Source organism: Budorcas taxicolor, chromosome 22, assembly GCF_023091745.1.
Source record: "Budorcas taxicolor isolate Tak-1 chromosome 22, Takin1.1, whole genome shotgun sequence".
Classification (NCBI taxonomy): domain Eukaryota; kingdom Metazoa; phylum Chordata; class Mammalia; order Artiodactyla; family Bovidae; genus Budorcas; species Budorcas taxicolor.
This window is the reverse complement of record NC_068931.1, coordinates 28363878-28389442: the sequence shown is the minus strand read 5'-3', so window position 1 is coordinate 28389442 and position 25565 is coordinate 28363878.

Below are 25565 nucleotides of genomic sequence, written 5' to 3'. Positions count from 1 at the left end.
TATTATTTTATAAATGGAGACATGAGGCACAGACAGCTTAAGTAATTTCTTCAAGGCAGCACACCAAATAGGTTGAGTAGGCAAGATTTGAGCCTAGGCAGTCTGGTCTCGCAACTAATACTCAATCACCAAAGTAAATGATTTGAGCAATAGAGGTGTGACAATCAGGTAATAAAAATTATTGCAGATTTGGATTAGTGTAGAAGACTTTTCTAGAATTTTCAGGCATCCTCTCTATAGCTCCTGGATTGGGTTGGCAATGGCAACTCACTCCAGTATTCCTGCCTAAAAAATCCCATGGACAGAGGAACCTGATGGGCTACAGTCCAGGGGGTCACAAAGGGTCAGGCATGCCCGAGCACGCATGTTTTACTGCTATAGAAAGGAGAGAAAGAAGTCTGCCAGGTGGGGTTATTGACATAAAGCTAGCCATTATGTTACTAATACATGAATTCATCTAGTTGTTGATACCACCTTGAATTTTTTAAAGGAGAGAAAGTGTTTGTTCTTGGCAAAGAGGACTTTATATATTAGTAATAGAAATATCTTGAAAGTAAATTGAAACTCAATGTTGGAAGTTAAACATTATTATCTTCTCTTAATGTTTTAAGGAGCTATGAAAAAGAGCTGTGAATACTGATAAAACATAAATTTTGTGAAATCAGCAATCTTGCAAAAGGTTCCTTACTGCATTTTAATAGTAATATATAACAACACAAAGAACATTGCAATTCCAGAATAGCTTCCCTCTCCTTATTTTATGAGTGATTGTTATTTTTTTTCAAGATACTTGTAATTTTCCTTTCCCCTCCTCCCTATTTAGATATTTAATCTTAAAACCCATATGTTGTCCATTTTCTCAGTATAGTTAAATGCAAATCCATCACCATCCTCTCGTTTGATTTAGGGGAGCAAATTTAATTCTGCACTGTAAATAAAGATACTTTGAATATATAATAGGAATGTTACTTCTCTTTCCTCAATCCTCATTCTAGACATTTAAGTTATTCACAGCTGCTATTCCCATAACATTTAAAGTGATTATATCTATTGCCAACATCTATAAATTATTAACATCAAAGCCAGCGGTTCCCTGGCACACAATTTTGGCCTTCCACAGAAAGGTGAAAACTTGGGGAGGGTTAAGTAGATTAAGGAATTCAATTGGAAGCATGGTCACTAGAAATTTAATCTTTGTTTACAAATGCATTCCCTTTCCTCACTGGTTCTTGTTCACAAGACTGTTACATAGAACACAGTTTCTGTGGAGATTCTGGAAGTTCAAGTGCTAGATAATGGAGATTATTCTACCCAATCTTTGCTGCACAGTTTTAAGAAACGAGACAGCACAGCCATTTCTCACTTAACAACATTTTGCAGTTATTACAGTTTAGTCAGCCAGGGCTTACAGAATAGATTCATAAAACAAGAATTTATTGGATTCAAAGAAAAGGATGAAGATAAATTGAGAAATGTCTAAGTAGAAATTAAAATTATTGTTTTCTCAGAATTCAGAGACTGGCTGGCTGTATAGTAAGCAATAAGCAGTTAAGAATGTTAGGAATTAAAGGCACTGTAACTGATAAGATGGATGTCTTACTTTTGCAGATACAACTTGGGCAGTTTAAAATAAATATTGTAATAATTGATCTTTCTGAGAGTGCAAGTGCTAAGTGACTCTTGATATATGACATCAACTTCCTGTGGCACTGATGGCAGGTCCTTACATTTCTCCTATTAAAAAGATGGCCAAGCCTTTGATTATGTGGATAGCAGTGCTACAAATAAAGCTCAGTGAAAATGGGTGGGAAACAAAACGAGTTCTGTCATGCATGCTGACAAACGAAGATATCATTGTAGATTAAAAAGACTCGAATGACACTGTCACAACAAAGAAGTGGGAAGAAGGGATAGTTTACTCCTCTTTTTTTACAGAAGCTAACTGGTTACCTGCGTAAGTATGAAGGAGCTTCTGGAAGATTATTAAGAGCTCTATTGACATTCTGATTAAAGCTAATTTTTTCCAGTCACTTTATTTAATTTTTAAAATTGAAGTATGAGGGAGGAAAGAAAGAAAGAAAGAAGAAAGAGCACTAATTCGTGTCTGACTCTTGTGACCCCATGAACTGTAGCCTGCCAGGTTCCTCTGTCCATGGGATTCTCCAGGCAAGAATATTGGAGTGGGTTGCCATTGCCTTCTCTAGGGGAACTTCCCGACCCAGGAATTGAACCCAGAGCTCCCACATTGCAAGCAGATGCTTTACCAACTGAGCTATGTGGGAAGCATAGATAATTTACAATTGTGTGCTAGTTTCAATGTACAGCAAAGTGTTTCAGTTACACATATACATATGCACATGTATATACATACATATTCTTTTTTGGATTCTTTTCCATTATAATTATTACAAGATATCAAAAATAGTTTCTTGTGCTACATAGTAGGTCCTTGTGTTTACCTATTTATATATATATATATATATATATATATATATATATATATATATATATATATATAATTAGTGTGCATATGTTAATCCCCAAACTCCTAATTTTTAGCAGGCTTGAGTGTCATTCAGTAGAGGTTCTATTGGCTCTCAACCAGCAATTTCAAAGGAATACTTCAGTTAGTAATGTAATAATGTGTCTGCAGTCAGGGTGTTTATGAAAATTATGCCTAAGCTCAGTTCTGAATTGTCTCACAGATATGAGTTTGTCTGTTTGTTTGGAACAGGGTCATTGTGACTCTTCAGGCTACAAGAGTAAAAACAAAATAATATTAGATGTTTAAGTAAATCAGAATGCATTGGCTGAATATCCTCCAGAGTTACTACAAGCCAGGTTTTAATTTTCTAGTGTCTTCTAGTGAATTTTTGTCTTTTGTTCAGTTCAAAATTTTAAAATGCGTTACTCCTGCCCTTTTTAGTTTGTAATAAAAAAGTATTTATCTTTCCTATCATGAAAGTGAGTCACAGACATATAGCTCAAAGATAGATATTCGACTAGAAAAACCATCCAGAGTTTTGGATACAGAAATTCAAACTAGGATTCTATGGGAAATACAATCCCTAATTTCACTGTTTTCTTGAAAACAAAGCTGTTATCTGATAATTAATTTAAGATTTTGCATATTAATTTAATTTTCTGATCCTCTCTGTTGCACCTTATTAAAAACAACTTCCCTAATGTGAGAAGGTGTTACATGTTTACATCATATTTAACACAGCTTTGGGAAAAAGGGACTTGGGTTGAATGGAGATGAGTGGGCAGGAAGGGGAGCTTTTTCTTTCTGTAGTGTGTGTGTGTGTTTTATCGTGTGTGTGTACTGAGTTTAAAAAGTAAACTTTACATTTGAGCTTTAGATAGATAGATAATAGATATACAGTTTACATATATATATATATATATATTTACAAAATATAATATACATACACATAGCTTCCCTGGTGGCTCAGACAATAAAGAAACTGCCTGCAATGCAGGAGACCTGGATTTGAACGCTGGGTTGGGAAAATCTCCTGGAGAAGGGAATGGCTATCTCCTCCAGTATTCTTGACTGGAGAATCCTATGGACAGAGGAGCCTGGTGATCTATAATCCATGGGGTCACAAAGAGTGAACATGATTCAGTGATTAACACTTTCACTTTTCATACACTTAAACCAACCTAGACAGCATATTAAAAACAGAGACATTACTTCGCCAACAAAGGTCCGTCTAGTCAAAGCTATGGTTTTTCCAGTAGTCATGTATGGATGTGAGAGTTGGACTATAAAGAAAGCTGAGTGCTGAAGAATTGATGCTTTTGACCAAAACTTCCAGAACTATGTTGGATAGGGAGAAGACTCTTGAGAGTCTCTTGGACTGCAAGGAGATCCAACCAGTCTCCCTAAAGGAAATCAGTCCTGAATACTCATTGGAAGGACTGATGCTGAAGCTGAAACTCCAGTACCTTGGCCACCCGATGAGAAGAGCTGACTCATTGGAAAAGCCTCTGATGCTGGGAAAGATTTAAAGCAGGAAAAGGGGAAAACAGAGGATGAGATGGTTGGATGGCATCACCGACTAAATGGACATGAGTTTGAGTAAACTTCGGGAGTTGGTGATGGACAGGAAGGCCTGGTGTGCTGCAGTCCATGGGGTCACTTGGACACAACTGAGTGACTGAACTGAACTGAACTGATACACTTAAAAATATACCATTATAAATATGATATGGGCTTCCCAGGTGACGCTAGTGGTAAAGAAGCTGCCTGTCCAATGCAGGAGACATAAGAGACACTGGTTCTGTTTCTGGGTTGGGAAGATCCCCTAGAGGAGGGCATGGCAATCCACTCTAGTATTCTTGCCTGGAGAATCCCATGAACAGAGGAGCCTGGTGGGCTACAGTCCATGGGGGTTAGAAAGAGCTGGATATGACTGAAGCAACTTAGCATTAACGCATGCATAAATATCATGTAAAATTTCACAAAGTAAACACACCAATGTAAACACAAGCCCGATTAAGAAACTGAATGTTTCCCAAGCCCCAGAAGCTCCCTGTGTTCCCTTTTTTGTCACTACCTCCCTAATCACTGACTTCATATGGCAGACATGGCTTTTGTCTTTTCTGTTTTACTAAATAACGGGATAACTCTGTAAGTATTCTACTATGTCTGGTTATTTTTGTTGAACATCGTTTATGAGACTCATCCATATTCTTGTATATTGTTTTAGATCACCAATAGCATTGCTGTATGGTATTCCATTGTGCGGACAATTTCATTTATTCATTCAGTGGTTCACAGGGCATTTGGGAAATTTCAAGCTTGTGGTTACTGTAAATTGTGATGCTGAACATTTTGGAACACATTTTTATGGTAAACCTGCATACATTTCTGATATGTGCACTGATATATTTCTAGGAGTGGAGGGTATGTGGTCTGTATATATTCAGCTTTAGTAGTGGTGCCTGGAGAATCCCGGGGATGGCGGAGCCTGGTGGGCTGCTGTCTATGGGGTTGCACAGAGTCGGACATGACTGAAGCGACTTACCAGCAGCAACAGCAGTTGGTGGTGGAGTTGCTACGTCATGTCTGACTCTGCGAACCCATGGACTGTAGCCCTCTAGGCTCCTCTGTTTGGGATTTCCCAGGCAAGAATACTGGAGCGGGTTGCCATTTCCTTCTCCAGATGTTCCTCACCCAGAGATCTTACCCAGGTTTCCGCACTGCAGGCGGTCTCCTGCATTACAGGTGGATTCTTTACCAACTGAGCCACCAATCAACTTTCTCAGACACTGTCTAAAACATTCCCAAAGTGGTTGTACTAGTAGAGACTCATACCAGCAATGTATGACTATTCTGTTTCTTCTACATTTTCACAAATATCTCATATTTTTTGTCTTTTGGGTTTTAGCCATTCTAGTAGGTGTGTAATCATGTTTCCATTGTTTTAGTCTGTATTTCTCTGTGATCTAGTACCTTTCACAGATTTATTAGCCATTGGGTATCTCACTTAGTAGCATCTTTTGCCTTGTTTTATTTTTTTTCTCTATAGTGTCTTTTTAATTTATACTTCTACAAATATTCTGAATATAAACTTTTGATGGATAGGTGTATTTTGATTATTTTCTTCCTGTTGGTGGATTTCCTAGTCTCTCTTTTCTTTTTCTTGATAAACAGAAATCCTCAAATTTAATACAGTACAAGTTGATAAAAAATTAACAGTAGATCTAGAATGCATAACCTCTCTACTGGAAATTATCTGTAAAAATAATGGTTACAATAAAATTATCTGTGAACAAGTTAATGATCATACAGCAAAGCCCTCGTGTTAGTAGTGTTCAACAGCAGAAAGATACAGATGAGTCCTAGTCACAAAATGACTTTCAGTAGGATATACTGGTTTTCCTGCATAATGAAAATAAAATCTGGAAATTATGAACATATGGTACATTGCTGATTGGTAATTTAGGACACTATGTGGAATGTGTAACTAACAGTGGATAACATAAATAGAATCCAAAACCAAGATGACTTCTCATTGTGTAACTAATGCTTCTACATACGTTGTAGAAAAAGTATGTTTTGGAGACTGCCTCAGACATCTCTAAGTAAATAAATTAAAATGACTAATTTTTTCTTGGAAAAACTTATTATGCCAATGGGTTTTTGTTTCCCGTATATGTATTTAAGAATTTTCTCACAGATTTTTATGAATCCCTTGTCACTGTATGGAAACTGAGCCAATTTTAATAGATATATCTAGGACTTCCCTGGTGACCCAGACGGTAAAGTGTCTGCCTACAATGCTGGAGACCCAGGTTCAATCCCTGTGTCGGGAAGATTCTCTGGAGAAGGAACTGGCAACCCACTCCAGTACTCTTGCCTGGAAATTCCCATGGACAGAGGAGCCTGGTAAGCTACAGTCCATGAGGTCACAAAGAGTCGGACAAGACTGAGTGATTTTCTTTATTTATCAAGGAAATGGAATTCTTCCTGTAACAAACATATGCACTGGATAAACAACAACAACAACAAAGTTTTTTTTTTAATGTAATTTGAGATCATTAGTTTAATATACTGATTAATGGCTTTAAATGCAATAGGAGTTTTGGAAACGAAATATGCAACAGGACCAGAAAATTGGAGGAGGTTGCCAGGAACAAATGGACTTCATCAACTGTGTATAGGTAGGGTGGGGCAGACTATGAAGTGTTTAAAAAACTAGGCAGGAAAGTTGACTTGTGAATATAATTTGTTTTGGTGTTTTCAATCAACAAGACTTATACAAAATCATAACAGAATGACAGTTATTGTGTCTTCTTTCTTTTTTGAAAAATAATAAAGAGGAGGGAGGATTTTGAAACTGCTTATTAATAATAAAACATTTTATACTAACTCTCTCATTGTCTGAAACATGACTTAAAATTTTATATCTTTAAAATTGACTTTCTGGATAATGTTTGTCTTTATTTGGGAAAATAACTTTGATAAGATGACATTGCATTATGTTGTTTCATGTGTTAGTCATTCAGTCATGTCTGACTCTGTGACTCCATGGACTCTAGTCCACCAGGCTCCACTTTCTATGGGATTCTCCAGGCAAGAATACTGGAGTGGGGATCCGTTTCCTATTCCAGGGAATCTTCCTGTCCCAGGGATTGAACCTGAATCTCCAGTGTTGCAGGCAGAATCTTTACAGTCTAAGCCACCAGGAAAGCCCCCCATGCTATTTAAGCCTCACCTGTTTCCTTTACCAAGGATATTCTTTGTGAATCAAAATTCTATGGTTCTATATTTTCCATTGCACGTACACATATAAAAATATCACCAATGCATTTTGCTAGCAATTTGGTGAGGGTCAAAGCATGAATGGAGAGAAAATTGAGAAATAAATGTTTACCTTGTCTCATCTTATACTGTCCCCCCCGTTCAATATTGTTTGATTCAGTGGAGATTTTTGATGAGAAATGAACTAATCACAATTAATGGTTAAACTGATGGTGGACATCTTAAACTAGAAAAATTCTGTGTAATTATTTAAAAGGCAAATGTATTTTACATAAAAGCCATATAGTTATGAAATGTAATATTTTGTTAATATAATTTTAAAAATATATTTTCAAGTCCATACCAGCTACTCGATTTGTAGAGGTTAAATGCAAGAATGCCTATAGGCCTAGTCAGTATTTTCTGACTTTGTACTAAAAAGTATTTTATGATACATATTTATTTTTCAAAACAGTACTTTGACGAAAGTCTAAAATTGTGTATCACAAACATATAAGATGCTGCTTAGCCTGAGAGATATTTTAGGTGGGAGTAGCTAATTGCCTGCCTCTCACATAAAGAAACCCTAATATAGTTCCTAAAGAACACTTCTGTGCAAACTTGCAACACAATGAGTCCACCAGGATGAATTAGCCACAGAACACACCCTCTGATAATTAAATCTTTGAGTAGAATTGCTTACTATTATCAATCTGGAGGCAGAAGAATGTGCACCAAATATGCTGATTTTTCATTTTGGTTTATTGCTTATGAGCTATGTTTTCTGATATTAAAGAAAAAGTTTAGTTGGTTTTTAAAACTATTTACCAAATTATAAAATGTGTTATTAATTATATGTTCAAAAGAATTTATTCTTCGGTGCTCAGCTTTCTTTTTATCCAATTCTCACTTCCATACATGACTACTGGAAAAACCATAGCTTTGACTAGATGGACCTTTGTTGGTAAAGTTGCTTTTTAATGTGCTGTCTAGGTTGATCATAACTTTTCTCCAAGGAGAAAGCATCTTTTAATTTCATGGCTGTAGTCTCCATCTGCAGTGATTTCAGAGCTGCCTAAAATAAAGTCTGACAATGTTTCGACTGTTTTCCCATCTATTTGCCATGAAGTGTTGGGACCAGATGCCATGATCTTCGTTTTCTCAATGTTGAGTTTTAAGCCAACTTTTTCACTCTCCACTTTCACTTTCATCAAGAGGCTCTTTAGTTCTTCTTCGCTTTCTGTGATAATGGTGGTGTAATCTGCGTATCTGAGGTTATTGATATTTCTCCCAGCAATCTTGATTCCAGCTTGTGCTTCATCCAGCCCAGCATTTCTCAAGATGTACTCTGCATAGAAGTTAAATAAGCAGGGTGACTGTATAGAGCCTTGATGTACTCCTTTCCCTATTTGAAACCAGTCTGTTGTTCCATGTCCAGTTCTAACTGTTGCTTGCTGACCTGCATTCAGATTTCTCAAGAGGCAGGTCAGGTGGTGTGGTAATACCATCTCTTGAAGAATTTTCCACAGTTTATTGTGATCCACACAGTTAAAGGCTTTGACTTTGGCATTCTCTAGGCCTTGAGAGTCCCTTGTACTGCAAGAAGATCAAATCAGCCCCTTCTAATGGAAATCAGTCCTGAATATTCATTGGAAGGACTGATGCTGAGGCTGAAACTCCAATACTTTGGCCATCTGATGTGAAGAACTAACTCATTGGAAAAGACCCTGTTGCTGGGAAAGATCGCAGACTGGAGGAGAAGGGGACAGCAGAGGATGAAATGGTGGGATGGTATCACTGACTCAATGGACATGAATTTGAGTAAACTCCGGGAGTTGATGAAGGATAGGGAGGCCTGGTGTGTTGCAGTCCATGGGGTCACAAACAGTCAGACATGACTGAGCGACTGAACTGAACTGAATGTATGTAAGCAATATTAATACATGTATAAGGAAAAATATCCATGCAGTGAGAGGCAATCTCTCATTTTCTCCAAGTATGAACTTACTTCACAGAGATCTTGACTTCTAAATTTCAAATATTATTTCTTTTGTGGGTCATCACTGTAACATCTTCCCTGGTGGCTCAATGGTAAAGCGTCTGCCTATGACGTGGGAGACCTGGGTTCAATACCTGGGTTGGAAAGATCCTCTGGAGAAGGAAATGGCAACCCATTCCACTACTCTTGCCTGGAAAATCCCGTGGAAGGAGGAATGTGGTAGGCTACAGTCCATGGGGTCACAAAGAGTCAGACATGACAGAGCGACTTCACTTTCACTTTTCACTTTCTTTCACTGTAACATTAAAATTAACATTTCCTTATATTTATTTGCTGAGGAAATCACTTCACTTATATTATCTTCATGCTGTCTTTCATACCACCCCCTGATTTCATAGGTGTATAATTTAAAACCATTCCATGTTAGTTTTATGACTTGATATGCTATGCTTGAATCTGTATTTCTCTCTTTAAAAAGAAAAAAAAAAATGGAGTATAGTTGCTTTCCCTGGTGGCTCAGTGGTAAAGAACCTGCCTACCAATGCAGGAATTGCAGGAGATATGTGTTGGACCCCTCAATCAGGAGGATCCCCTGGAGAAGGAAATGACACCCCACTCCAGTATTCTTGCCTGGGAAATCGCATGGACAGAGGAGTCTGGTGGGCCAGTCCATGGCATCACAAAAGAGCTGGACACAACTTAGTGACTAAGCAATAACAACAGCCTTTGCAGTAGTGATATTTGAAAGTGTCAGATGAACTGAAGGAGATGTGGAACTGTAACTACATAACAGATACTCTGTCAGAGCTGTATGAATTTACAAAGAACGTCAAGCAAAATAAAGCATTCCTATGTGGTTTGTCTGCTAACACATTGACATTGCAATACTGGTTTGTTTGTGTGCATGCTTGTGTGTATGTATATGACTTTAAAAAGATAGATACTATTTGCTAAAGTTTAATAGTATTGCTAAATATAAGAACAAATGGTATTAAAATGCTCATGTATTTCAGTTCAGTTCAGTTCAGTTCAGTCGCTCAGTCGTGTCCGACTCTTTGCGACCGCATGAATCGCAGGACGTCAGGCCTCCCTGTCCATCACCAACTCCCGGAGACTACCCAAACTCATGTCCATCGAGTCGGTGAGGCCATTCAGCCATCTCGTCTGCTGTTGTCTCCTTCTCCTCCTGCCCCCAATCCCTCCCAGCATCAGGGCCTTTTCCACTGAGTCAGCTGTTCCCATGAGGTGGCCAAAGTATTGGAGTTTCAGCTTCAGCATCAGTCCTTCCAATGAACACCCAGTACTGATCTCCTTTAGGATGGACTGGTTTGATCTCCTTGCAGTCCAAGGGACTCTCAAGAGTCTTCTCCAACACCACAGTTCAAAAGCATCAATTCTTCGGTGCTCAGCTTTCTTCACAGTCCAACTCTCACATCCATACATGACTACTGGAAAAACCATAGCTTTGACTAGATGGACCTTTGTTGGCAAAGTAATGTCTCTGCTTTTCAATATGCTATCTAGGTTGGTCATAACTTTTCTTCCAAGAAGTAAGCATCTTTTAATTTCATGGCTGCAATCACCGTCTGTAGTGATTTTGGAGCCCCCCAAAATAAAGTCTGGCACTGTTTCCACTGTTTCCCCATCTATTTCCCATGAAGTGATGGGACCCGATGCCATGTCTTAGTTTTCTGAATGTTGAGCTTTAGCCAACTTTTTCACTTTCCTCCTTCACTTTCATCAAGAGGCTTTTTAGTTCCTCTTCACTTTCTGCCATAAGGGTGGTGTCATCTGCATATCTGAGGTTATTGATATTTCTCCCGGCAATCTTGATTCTATGTATTTAGAAGATATAATTGTACAGCAGATACAGTATAGAAACAGACAAAAAGGCAAGGTATACATTGTCTTCTTTGTATTTACCTGCAAATATATTTCTTAATTTTTATGATTACAATGATGAATTACATCTCAATGAGTGTTCTTACATTACCAAGAACAAGTGAAATTACTAACTTGAATTTACATAAAATGTGTGAACAGATAATGGAATGCAGGTTTATTTATTTACTTACTTATTTATTTTCTTCTGTATACTCAAATTTCTCCAAGAGGAATTAAGCTGTTACAGGGTATTATTTACTTGAAATACCAGTTAGAGATAAATTTCACACATATATCATGGAACATTTGCTATGATATTAATTGAAAATGTTCTTAGACTTTGTAAAAGATTTTTGTGACCAATCATAAGACCTGATGTTATTAAGAGGTAAACCCAGGCAGTCATAATCAGAGAAAAAGTGAAAGTGTTAGTCACTCAGTCATGTCTGATTCTTTGTGACACCATGGACTGTAACCCACCATGCTCTTCTGTCCACTGGATTCCCCAGGCAAGGATACTGGAGTGGGTAGCGTTGGCCTTCTCCAGAGGATCATCCCAATGCAGGAATCAAATCCAGGTCTCCTGCATTGCAGGCAGATTCTTTACCATTGAGCCCCCCAGGAAGTGTCCTTGGAGCCTTCATTCTCTAGAAGAATGTGACAGTAATGTTAGTCTGTGACTCAGTACCCATCTGTCTCTGTCATTGGTCCCCCAATCCTCTAACTGTTGCAGTGATTCAGACTTCTTCCTCTTTCCTCTTCCCTTTCTATTCTGCCTTAGATGCACTCCTTTAACTCTCCTTCAATTCCACCTAATAGGAAGACCATTTTACGTGAATCTCATGAATCATGTGAATCTTATGAATCTCAGATCTGTGCCTTTTCCCATTATCTGTCATCTCAGCACAAAACATGATCATCTCTAAACTGAGACTCTTTAAAAACTGGTCTTCTTGTCTCCTCTAGAATTTATGTTTCACAAACCAATCAGATTGATATTTCTAAAGCTTTAAATAATTATTTCTCCCCTTTAAAAATCCTGCTATTCCTATTGCAATAAAAATAAAATTTATCTATCTCAGGTCAAATGTTCAGAAAGACATACACTGTTCACTGACCTGTACATACCATACCCATACATAGAGATGTATAAGCATATGTAAATACTTTCTGAACTGTAAATGAACTTTATCATATTGGCAATGGTAATGGTAGTAGTGATGATGAAGACAGTGATGAGACAATGTTCCATTTAAACATTTGGACAGGTGGACTGTGTGCTTAGTTATTCAATCATGTCCAACTCTTTGCGACCACATGTCTGACTGTAGCCCGTGAGGCTCCTGTTTCCATGGGGATTCTCTGGGCAAGAATACTGGAGTGAATTGTGATGCCCTCGTACAGGGGATCTTTCCAACCCAGAGATTGAACCCAGGTCTCCCACATTGCAGGCAGATTCTTTACCATCTGAGTCAGCAGGGAAGCCTGGGGGACAACTAAGCTCATCCAACTAATAAACAGAATGTACTAGCTTCTACCCAAAAGTAAATGATACCATTTTATTTCAACACTGGGCCTGTGTCTATCAGAGAGAATTTGTTTAAAAAAGTCCCAAAGTCTGTTAAGTACTGCATAACAGGTTTATAATGTTTAAATACAAATTTAAAATCTTCAGCAAAATGTAGTGTATCAGGTGATTTTGGAAACTTCACTTAAATACGCAACAAGGATATTCATTTCCTCTTTGTGATTCTCCCAGGCCCCTTTGCCCCTTTGCCCCTTTGTACAGGGTCTGTTTCAGATTTGTTGCCAGAGGCAAACACTTCTTGTCCAGAGAAGTCTCTGTATATCTTCTCTTTCACAGAGTTTTTTTTTTTTTCTCTTTTTGTTTTCTTTTAATGATGGCAAACTAATCTAAAAAGTTAAGTATTATTAATTTTATTGTTGCTCAGTCTCTTCACCGTGTCAAATTTTTTGCAACCCCATGGACTGCAGCATGCCAGGTTTCCCTGTCCTTCACCAACTCCTCAAGCATGCTCAAACTCAAGTCCATTGAGACAGTGATGCCATCCAACCATCTCATCCTCTGTCACCCCTTCTCCTCCTGCCCTCAATCTTTCCCAGCATCAGGGTCTTTTCCAATGAGACGGTTCTTTGCATCAGGTGGCCAAAATATTAAGGCTTCAGCATCAGTCCTTCCAATGAATATTCTGGATTGATTTCCTTCGGTACTGACTGGTTGGCTCTCCTTGCAGACAGGAGCTCCAACACCACAGTCCAAAAGCATCAATTATGTGGTGTTCAGCCTTATTTATGGTCCAACATGTATGGTCCATATCCATACATGTCTACTGGAAAAAAAATAGCTTTGACTAAAAGGACCTTTATTGGCAAAGTAACATCTGTGCTTTCAGTTCAGCTCAGTTCAGTTGCTCAGTCGTGTCGGACTCTTTGTGACCCCATGAATCGCAGCACGCCAGGCCTCCCTGTCCATCACCAACTCCTGGAGTTTATTCAGACTCACGTCCATCGAGTCAGTGATGCCATCCAGTCATCTCATCCTCTGTCATCCCCTTCTCCTCCTGCCACCAATCCCTCCCAGCATCAGAGTCTTTTCCAATGAGTCAACTCTTCGCATGAGATGGCCAAAGTACTGGAGTTTCAGCTTCAGCATCATTCCCTCCAAAGAAATCCTAGGGCTGATCTCCTTTAGAATGGACTGGTTGGATCTCCTTGCAGTCCAAGGGACTCTCAAGAGTCTTCTCCAACACCACAGTTCAAAAGCATCAATTCTTTGGTGCTCAGCTTTCTTCACAGTCCAACTCTCATATCCATATTTGACCACTGGAAAAACCATAGCCTTGACTAGATGGACCTTTGTTGGCAAAGTAATGTCTCTGCTTTTGAATATGCTATCTAGGTTGGTCATAACTTTCCTTCTAAGGAGTAAGCGTCTTTTAATTTCATGGCTGAAGTCACCATCTGCAGTGATTTTGGAGCCCCCCAAAATAAAGTCTGACACTGTTTCCACTGTTTCCCCATCTATTTCCCATGAAGTGATGGGACCAGATGCCATGATCTTCGTTTTCTGAATTTGAGCTTTAAGCCAAATTTTTCACTCTCCTCTTTCACTTTCATCAAGAGGCTCTTTAGTTCCTCTTCACTTTCTGCCATAAGGGTGGTGTCATCTGCATATCTGAGGTTATTGAGATTTCTCCCGGCAATCTTGATTCCAGCTTGTGCTTCTTCCAGCCCAGCGTTTCTCATGATGTACTCTGCATATAAGTTAAATAAGCAGGGTGACAATATACAGCCTTGACGTACTCCTTTTCCTATTTGGAACCAGTCTGTTGTCCATGTCCAGTTCTAACTGTTGCTTCTTGACCTGCATTCAGATTTCTCAAAAGGCAGGTCAGGTGGTCTGATATTCCCATCTCTTTCAGAATTTCCCACAGTTTTATTGTGATCCACACCGTCAAAGGTTTTGGCATAGTCAATAAAGCAGAAATAGATGTTTTTCTGGAACTCTCTTGCTTTTTCCATGATCCAGTGGATGCTGGCAGTTTGATCTCTGGTTCCTCTGCCTTTTCTAAAACCAGCTTGAATATCTGGGAGTTCATGGTTCATGCATGTATTGCTGAGGCCTGGCTTGGAGAATTTTGAGCATTACTGTACTAGCATGTGAGATGAGTGCAATTGTGCAGTAGTTTGAGCGTTCTTTGGCATTGCCTTTCTTTAGGATTGGAATGAAAACTGACCTTTTCCAGTCCTGTGGCCACTGCTGAGTTTTCAAAATTGGCTGGCATATTGAGTGCAGCACTTTCACAACATCATCTTTTAGGATTTGGAATAGCTCAGCTGGAATTCCATCACCTCCACTAGCTTTGTTTGCACTGATTCCCTCTAAGGCCCACTTGACTTCACATTCCAGGATGTCTGTCTCTAGGTGAGTGATCACACCATCGTGATTACCTTGGTCATGAAGATCTTTTTTGTACAGTTCTTCTGTGTATTCTTGCCACCTCTTCTTATTATCTTCTGCTTCTGTTAGGTCCATACCATTTCTGTCCTTTATTGAGCCCATCTTTGCATGAAATGTTCCCTTCCTGTCTCTAATTTTCTTGAAGAGATCTCTAGTCTTTCCCATTCTGTTGTTTTCTTCTATTTCTTAGCATTGATCACTGAGGAAGGCTTTCTTATCTCTTCTGGCTATTGGAACTCTGCATTCAGATGCTTATATCTTTCCTTTTCTACTTTGCTTTTCACTTCTCTTCTTGTCACAGCTGTTTGTAAGGCCTCCTCAGACAGCCATTTTGCTTTTTTGCATTTCTTTTCCGTGTGATGGTCTTGATCCCTGTCTCCTGTACAATGTCATGAACCTCCCTCCATAGTTCCTCAGGCACTCTATCTATCAGATCTCTGCTTTAATAGAGGCTAAAATCTTAATTCTAGTTCCCATCCAGTTATGTCTTATGTACCTCTTAGGGTACCATATCTCAATCATAGTAAGGTTTCAAATAATAGGGAATTTGGCAGTTCCTTCTGAGTTGATACAGCAGTTCCGTCTGAGTGGATACAGATGAGCATTGGGTCTCTGTTCACTGTATCTGGTAATAGAGCTCCCATCCTAGGAGGTCCTGCAATGTTCCTAATAATATCATTTAACTTGACAACCTAACATATGGTGTATGCAATCAGACAATCATATAGAGCTGGTTTTGACCTCTGGCTCTGATGTCATTGTTCAAAAAAAATATTTGATATACTTTTGTTTATATGGAAATATTGTGCCCTTTCTGAATTTCTGTCTTATTGTTTGTAAAATGGGAATGATGCAATCTTCACCATTGGCTTGCTATGGAATTATTATATTTTATGTGCCTACTCTAAAAACTGGCATTGCCAATTGCTATAGTACTATTCCTGGGAAGTTACTGGCCAAAGTAGATTATTGGGCTTCACTTCAATCTTGAAGTACAGTTAGTCCTAGAGACTGTTGAAAATACATCTGGGTTTACCATGATAGGCTCGTCTATCTGTCAGAAAATACCCATCTCTTAAGACACAAGTGAAATGAGGGAAATTATTTGAGAAGTGATGAATATCCCAGCTACATTCTTTCAATTCTATTCCTCTATCTCTAGCATAGTTGATTTTACTGACTTTTTTCAAAATTTTAATTGCTGTCATTATTTTGACATCACTCTGCTCCCTCATACATTTTTAGAAAGTTAATACATATATTATGCTTATATATATGCATACATAATGCATGTATATACACGCACATATATATACATACATATGTACATATGGATACAGATATAGGTACTAATAAATTTTCCTTTGGAACTTTTTTGCGAAAAAATAATTTTAAAAAGTTAAAAAGAGTATGGCATATTATAGAAATGGCTTCCCAGGTGGCTCAACAGTAAAGAATCTGCCTCCCAATGTAGGAGACATAGGTTCAATCCCTGGGTAAAGATTTTCTTGGAGAAAAATATGGCAACCCACTTCAGTATTCTTGCCTGGCAAATTCCCTGGACAGAGGAGCCTGGAAGGGTGTGTCCCTGGGGTCTCAAAGAGTCAGACATAACTTAGCAGCTTAACAACAACAACTTAAAGACTTCAGTATATTTTTAAATGAAGTAAATTAAGCTGAATTTGAGCTTGAAAGTCTGTATTCCTGTTCTTTAGCTCAGCCATGTTTCATTTTTCTACCTGAGTATCTCATAGCTTCAGTCATAAACAGATTTTAGATCTTGGTGAAGGTCAGGTCCTACTACTATAACTCTGGATTGCAGCATTTCACACTAGTTAGACTCCTGTTACTAAAAAGATGAAGCTCTCAAAAGATACTTTCATACTCACAGCCCATTTAATATCAACATTTTCCTGGTTAGAAAATTACCATCTTTTCTATTTCACTTGAATGGCCTTCTGAGTATGTAGTTAGGCTAACTTTGATGACCATATAATATATTTATTTCTGTGTAAATCCTTAGACCTAAAAGATTTGAGAAAACAATTCCTTGCACTTTTGCTTTTCTGTTACCTCCTTAAGAAATAAGTAAATATTAAGTCATCACTATGATAAATTTGACATTCTTATATTTTTAGCAAGTATTACATTTTATGGTACATATATTTTATCCCTATAATATGTATTATGTTTTATTTTATTGATATCTATTCAAATGATATGTTGTCTACATAGTTTTGCAAATTGCTTGTTTATGTTCAATGTTTTTTTGAGAATAATTCACTCTGGATCAAATAATTCACATAAATCCATCTCATAGCCACTGAATAAATACTATGTGTATTATATATAATACATATATGTATCTGCTTTTCAATTAATGGAAATTTAAGTTATTGCTAACTTTTCTTTATTATAAGCATTTTTGTCTATTTATCACCTTGTGTATTTGCATGTGATTGCCTCTCTAGAGAGAAACCACAAAGTCTAAGAGTATGCACATCTTCAAGTTTTATATATATTGTTAAATTGCCATTCAAATTGGTGGTACCCGTGTAAATTCCCACCCATGGGTTATAAAAATAATGTCTGAACAGTATCCTTGTCAAAACATGCTATTTTCAGAATAAATGTTGCCAGTTTCTGAGTGTGAAATTTTTTATTTTGATTTTAACTTACATTCCTTTTAAATACTGAAGGTAGACATTTTTATACATATATCCTCTCCTTTGAATTGCTTGTTGCTATATTTTGTCCATTTTGTTGGATTTTTATTTCCTTTTTTTTTTTTACTTTTTCCTTCTTTACTTCTTTCCTACCTTCCCTTTCTCCTTTTTTAAAAAAGTTTTACTATCAGATTTACCACAGTTTGTTTTAGCTTATTTTGTATTCAGCATACAATTATTTTTTTGCCTGTTTTATGCCTTGCCAGTGTTTCTCCCAGTCACTGGGTTGTGTTTCTGTGTGTGTGTATGATTTTATACAAATACTTTTACAAAAGATATTTTATAATTTGTACTTTATGTGTATTTTTAAAGAAGTGCACCTCATCCAGGTGTCATAAATATATTCTATTTATCTTACAATTTTTGTTTGATTTTCAGATTAAACCCTTTACATCAGACTTGATCATTTATCTATATAACGGAAAATATTTTTTCAGAACCATTAATTAAATAGGACATTATTTTACCCCTCTCAGCAAAGCCACCCATTTAAAATAATACATTTTCCTACACTGATGGATACATCACCAAAGGCTTTGTTATCAGAGTCTATTCAATTAAATTCTATCCTTTCCTATCTTATCACATTTTATCCTACTCTTATCTATCCTAACACATCTTTGCAATCATGCCTTATTCAGAATCCTCCCTGTCCTTGTCCATTCTATCCTATTTGTCTCTTTGGATGGGCAAATAAAACACGGTCTGAATTATTTCTAAATAACTTCATGTGTCTTTATGTATAGGATATTTATAAGATATCTCATTTGCTAATAATTAACCCTCATTATTGTTTTTATCTATCAGAATCATCTTAGCTATCCTTCATCTCTTTCTTTCTATATGCATATTTTTAACCAACTTTAATGTACTGTATTCCTTAAAACTAAATTTAAAATTAACAGAGAAGCAGCAGCAAGTTTTAATATTTTGAGCTTTACTATTAATAGACTCTTCATTTATATCATTTTAATTCTTCATTAAAGTATTTTCATGCAAATTTTATGTATTTTTTTAAAGATTTTATTCACAATTGTTAGATTTAGCTAAATGAATCCTTTATATTGGGCAACAATTAAAATTCTTTTAAATTACATTTCTAGTAGAAATTATCCCTGAAATAACATACAGAACTCTTATTGTACACTCGAAATCTTGCTAACTCCTATAATTTGTCCCTAGAGTTTGTTAGATGCTCCATGCAATTTGTCACAGTCATTCTTTATTTCCAAACTGACATTTTTTTCTCTTAGTTGATTATTACTTTCAGTATACATACTAGATGCAAAACATGATGATTATCATTTTCGCTTATTTTCATATTTTAAAGGGTGGATTATGATTTTTACCACATAGTGATAAATACCACAATGTAGTTGCTCTGCTTTTTGTTTGGTTTGTTTTTTTAGGTATTTTATATTAGATTGAGAAAAGTTCATAATCTTCTTAATTCTTTTTCCTATTCATTTGTTATGTATTGGTGTCAAATTTTAATAAAATTCTTGATATAAACCTAACTTTGACTTTTTTGTTTTAATTACTTAATGAATTTAATTTGAAAATATCTTGCTTTGGACACTACCTACACATTCCAAAATGTGGTTCAATTTTTTCCATTTTTATCCTGTCTTGTTTTGGTTTCCAGAAGAATGCTGTTCAAAGTGTGATATACAAACTGGTACTGGTTTTGTGATTGTGGTTTTGAGCTGTTTTTAATTGGATCATGATAAAATAAGGACCTTGAGCCAGAATATAAATCAACCACATCACTAAGGATGACAATATTAATCCACCTGATATTTTTTGATATGGGATTTTCTCAGTGAAGAAAGCAACACATTAATTTATATTCCAGTGCAAACACCTCATCTCATTGCTAATCAATAGCAAACAGCTGACTGGCTAATTGAGTAACACTAGGGCATTGGCTTCCCTGGTGGCTCAGCGGTCAAAAACACTCTGGCCAATGCAGGAGACAAAAGAGATACAAGTTCGATCCCTGGGTCAGGAAGATCCCCTGGAGGAGGAAATGGCAACTCGCTCCAGTATTCTTGCCTGGAAAATCTCATGGACAGAGGAGTCTGGCAGGTTACAGTCCATGGGGTTGCAAAAGAGTTAGACATGACTTAGCGACTAAACCACAACATTTTAGGGTATATTAGCTGAGAAATAGATTAGGGAGAAAATTTTTTTTTTAATTTCCATAACTTTTTTAAAAGAAATGAGTAGTTTTTTGAAGTTTAGTAATTAAATTTAAAATCATATTTTTGAGGGTTGATTTGCAAGTTGGCATGTTTGTCTGCAAGAAGATCCAACCAGTCCATTTTAAAGGAGATCAGCCCTGGGTGTTCTTTGGAAGGAATGATGCTGAGGCTGAAACTCCAGTACACTGGCCACCTCATGCGAAGAGCTGACTCATTGGAAAAGACTGATGCTGGGAGGGATTAGGGGCAGGAGGAGAAGGGGACGACAGAGGATGAGATGGCTGGATGGCATCACTGACCTGGTGGACGTGAGTTTGTGTGAACTCTGGGAGATGGTGATGGACAGGGAGTCCTGGCATGCTATAATTCATGGGGTCGCAAAGAGTCGGACACAACTGAGCGACTGAACTGAACTGACTGAACTGATGATTGGGATAGATTTTAAACTTCTGATGGAACATTCTAATCGTCATTATTATACTGAAATTTTTTGAGGTGTTAAATTGTCCTTCAAAATTTTCCAAATCATTTAAATTTTATATTCATTAGGAAAAAACATATTCATTATTTGTTCATATCATTTTAAGTCTATTCTATTTGCCCTGTATCGTCTCCTCTTTCTGGACACAAAATGTTCAGTCAGTCAGTTTAGTTGCTCAGTTGTGTCTGACTCTGTGACCCCATGGACTGCTGCACGCCAGGCCTTCCTCTGTCATCAGCTCTTGGAGCTTACTCAAACTCATGTCCGTTGAGTCGGTAATGCCATCCAACCATCTCATCCTCTGTGGTCCCCTTCATTTCCTGCCTTCAATCTTTCCCAGCATCAGGGTCTTTCCTAAGGAGTCAGTTCTTCGCATCATGTGGCCAAAGTATTAGAGCTTCAGCTTCAGCATCAGTCCTTCCAATGAACACCCAGGACTGATCTCCTTTAGGATGGACTGGTTGGATCTCCTTGCAGTCCAAGGGACTCACAGAGACTTCTTCAACACTGCAGTTTAAAAACATCAATTCTTTGGTGCTCAGCTGTCTTTATATTCCAACTCTCACATCCATAAATGACTACTGGAAAAACCATAGCTTTGACTAGACAGACCTTTGTTGGCAATGTCTCTGTTTTTTGATAGGTCTAGGTTGGTCATAGTTTTGTTTTGTTTTGTTTTTTTTTCCCCAAGGAGAAAGTGTCTTAATTTCATGGCTGCAGTCACCATCTGCAGTGATTTTGGAGCCCCCCAAAATAAAGTCTGGCACTGTTTCCACTGTTTCCCCATCTACTTGCCATAAAGTGATGGGACCAAATGCCATGATCTTCGTTTTCTGAATGTTGAGCTTTAAGCCAACTTTTTCACTCTCCTCTCACTTTCATCAAGAGGCTCTTTATTTCCTCTTCACTTTCTGCCATAAGGGTGGTGTCATCTGCATATCTGAGGTAATTGATATTTCTCCCGGCAATCTTGATTCCAGCTTGTGCTTCTTCCAGCCCAGCGTTTCTCATGATGTACTCTACATATAAGTTAAATAAGCAGGGTGACAATATACAGCCTTGACGTACTCCTTTTTCTATTTTGAACCAGTCTGTTGTTCCATGTCCAGTCCTAACTGTTGCTTCCTGACCTGCATATAATAATACCTTAGTTACGTATAAATGTATAGATTTTCATTTGTTATAAATATAATTTGCCAATGTTTTCTCATAGTTTGAAAGTTATTATTTCAATCTCTTCTGAAATGACTGTTCAGAAGACTGTTACTAGTGCTCATTATTTTTCCTTTCTCTCTGAGTGTGTTTCAGATCTCCTTGTCACCTTTGTGTTTTATAGTTTTAGGACTACGTCTTGAGGAGTAGGTACTTCTCATTATTTGGAATCTTGGTGGTTCCTCTCCAAGTAGAACTATTCTAATGACATAATTTCAGTTACATATTCAGAATATTTTCATTATATGTTTTCCAGCTGATACAAGTGTTTTTGTTGACAATATTTTCAGGACATCTAGTCTATGTTATTGCAAGGAACTAAGTTGGATTTCCCTTGTGTCTCAGTTGATTCAGAATCCACCTGTAGTGCAGGAGACCACGTGCAATACAAGAGGCACAGGTTCCACCCCTGGACCAGGAAGATCCATAGGGTAACTGGAGTCAGACACAACTTAGCAACTGAGCCACCATCACCAAGTTCCCATCACTAAATTTAGCAATTGTATTTTTTTTAATAAAACATATGTAAAGCTGTAATGTAACAACAACAATTAAGGAAAGGTCATGCTTTACAAGCTAAAACAGAAGAGAAACAATGAATGGTTTTATATTCAACCACATTTAACTTCTCCAAAATGGCGATAACTTCAGGGGAACATTAAACACTGCAGAATGGAGATTTAGCAATAGAGTATCATGTTCATTTTGTGATGAATAAATAGAAACACATTTGCTTTTATCTTTTGCCACAGAGGGAAACAAATGGAATGGAATATGGGTATGGCATGATCCTTAGTTACTAAAAGTTAAATATCTGTCCTTAAAATGAAACAGAAAGCAAAATACCTCTTTACAGACAGATTGCCCTGGAGCTTCTCCAGGGCAGCAAGCATGGAAATTGGAATGCGGGACAAAAATCTGTCACTAGTATCTCTACTTAGTTGTTCAAAGATATTCTTAAGCCTTTTATCTATTATTCATTACCATAAAAACTGATGAATAAATATTTAAGCATGTTTCAAATATTTTTCTTCCTAACAAAAATGTGCTATTTTCTTTTTCTTAACAATTACCTTTCTGATGGCATTTAGTGAACATTATGTCATTATAGATTTCCTGTACTAAGACATCATGCTGATTCATAAAACAGGGGAAGAGGTATCACACCAGGATGTGTCAGCCTCTGAGATTTGAGGAGACACCATATTCTTAACAAGCCATATCAAGGAAATTTTTTTCAGTGTAAAATCCCTTTTATTGTTTTTTTCTATATGACTCTTCTGAAAAGTATATGTCAAACATCTCCCTGAAGAACTTACATCTGGGGCTGAAAGGGAACAGTTTGGATGAAATAGGCATATTTGATCAGTACATTTTTGAAACTGTATGTCATAACATGTTTAGAATAATTTTAAGTACATGTGAAACTCTCTACTGTGTAAACTGACACATCTTAAAAAAAGATATATTATGTCAAATGATCAAAACTGAGCTAATTGAGATTTTATTTTATAAATACTTTGCATTAAAAATATATGATTTGCGTAAAGGGTACAAAATTAAAGGTGCAGTTTGAATTTGAGAAGCAGAATTAAGAATAACTAAGGAAAGAGAAAGCTTCCCTGGTGGCTCAGACAGTCAAAAATCTGCCTGCAATGTAGGCGATCTGGGTTTGATCCCTAGTTTGTTAAGATCTCCTGAAGAAGGGATGGCAAACCACTGCAGTATTCTTGCCATTGGACATAGGAGCCTGGTAGGCTAAAGTGCATGGGATCCAAAGAGTCTGATACGACTGAGCAACTAGCACACACAGAAACTTAGGGAGAGAGAAAGTTGTCTGGAGCAGTACGAAAGTGAAAAGTGAAAGAGAAAGGTATTCAGTCATGTCCAACTCTTTGCAGCCTGATGGACTATACAGTCCATGGAATTCTCCAGGCCAGAATACTGGGGTTGGCAGCCTTTCCCTTCTCCAGGGCATTTTCCCAGTCTAGGGGTCGAACTCAAGTCTCCTGTATTGCAAGTGGATTTTCTACCAGCTGAGCCACAGGGAAGCCCAACTAAATCATTATTTCTCATGCCTAAATGTCAATAAAAAATGTCAACAGAAAATATCTAAATTTTATCAATATCTGATTTGTATAAAAATGAAGTACCAGTATAAGCTTGATATTGAGGATTTGGAAAGAAACATAAGGAGATTTAACAAATGAAAAAATAAGTGTACTTGTTTCTAAAAAGAGCTATAGTTGGGGCTGTGTGAACTATAGCTGTGTGATAAATGCTTTTCATTAAATTTTCTTTTTGATGCCTTGGTTTTCCTTTATTTTTTTTTGAAAATTGTGTTTATGCATCGCTATGGAAAATCATCAGTGGGGATTTATCAGTTGAGGATATCTATTTTAGGGTCCTGCCAAATATATAAGACTGAGCCTTTGTAATGGGGCTTTTGAGAAGGATATTCAGTAAGAAATTGTTAGTCAAGCTACCATTTTTCTTCATTTTCAATATTTACCTGAATAAAGGTGTGGGTTGTACTTTTTCAACCCTTGAAGGAGAAGAATAATAAATTCTCTGTTAAAGTATGTGATACAGAAAGAATTACTAGTCTTTTTAAAACAGAATTCTTTCAGGGATGTTCTTTACCCAGTTTTGTCTATTTTGAATATCAGAAACTTTACTGCAACACATTGATATATTTCATTCAATATAGTTATCTACATAGGATAATAAATGAATGTCTTTCTAAACTCAGAGCTTCTATATGTGTATATATTTTTATGTGCTGCTGCTGCTGCTGCTAAGTCACGTCAGTTGTGTCCAACTCTGTGCGACCCCAAAGATAGCAGCCCACCAGGCTCCACTGTCCCCGGGATTCTCCAGGCAAGAATACTGGAGTGGGTTGCCATTTCCTTCTCCAATGCATGAAAGTGAAAAGTGAAAGTGAAGTCGCTCAGTCATGTCTGACTCCTAGCAACCCCATGGACTGCAGTCTAACAAGCTCCTCCATCCATGGGGTTTTCCAGGCAAGAGTGCTGGAATGGGTTGCTATTGCCTTCTCCGATATTTGTATGTACAAATATATAAATATGGGCTTCCTTGGTAACTCAGCTGGTAAAGAAACTGCCTGCAATGCAGGAGACCCCAGTTCGATTCCTGGGTCAGGAAGATCCCCTGGAGAAGGGATGGGGTACCCACTCCAGTTTTCTTGGGCTTCCCTGATGTCTCAGATGGTAAAGAATCCCCCTGTAATACAGGAGACCTGGGTTAGATAGTTGGGTTGGGAAGATCCCCTGGAGGAGGAAATGGCAACCCACTTCAATATTCTTGCCTGGAGAATCCTCATGGACAGAGAAGCCTGGTGAGCTACAGTCCAAGGGGTCTCAAAGAGTCAGAAAAGACTGAGTGACTAAGCACAGCAGAGCATATATATAAATATGCATGCAAGTATAAACACATATATAAGCTTGTATATCTATTTATTTTTACATTTTGTTCCATGGTGACTCAAAGTAGAAATATACAAATTATATAAAGTCTTATACTATGAAAATCCTTCAATTTTACTGATTCTTTTTCTATGATTTTTTTCTCTGGGTGTCCAATAACACTCATGTAATTTGGAACCTAAATTATTACTTCTAAATAATGTTACAAAATATTTTTTCACTTTGAGACCACTAATGCATTTAGTTGCTCATTAAACACTTAATTAAAACTAGATGAGTATGATGATGTTTCCAGGTAATGATTGCTGAATATCTAACTACTCCAAAATTAATTGCCATAAAATAACTATGCTTTTACCACAGTTCACCAAAAATCAGG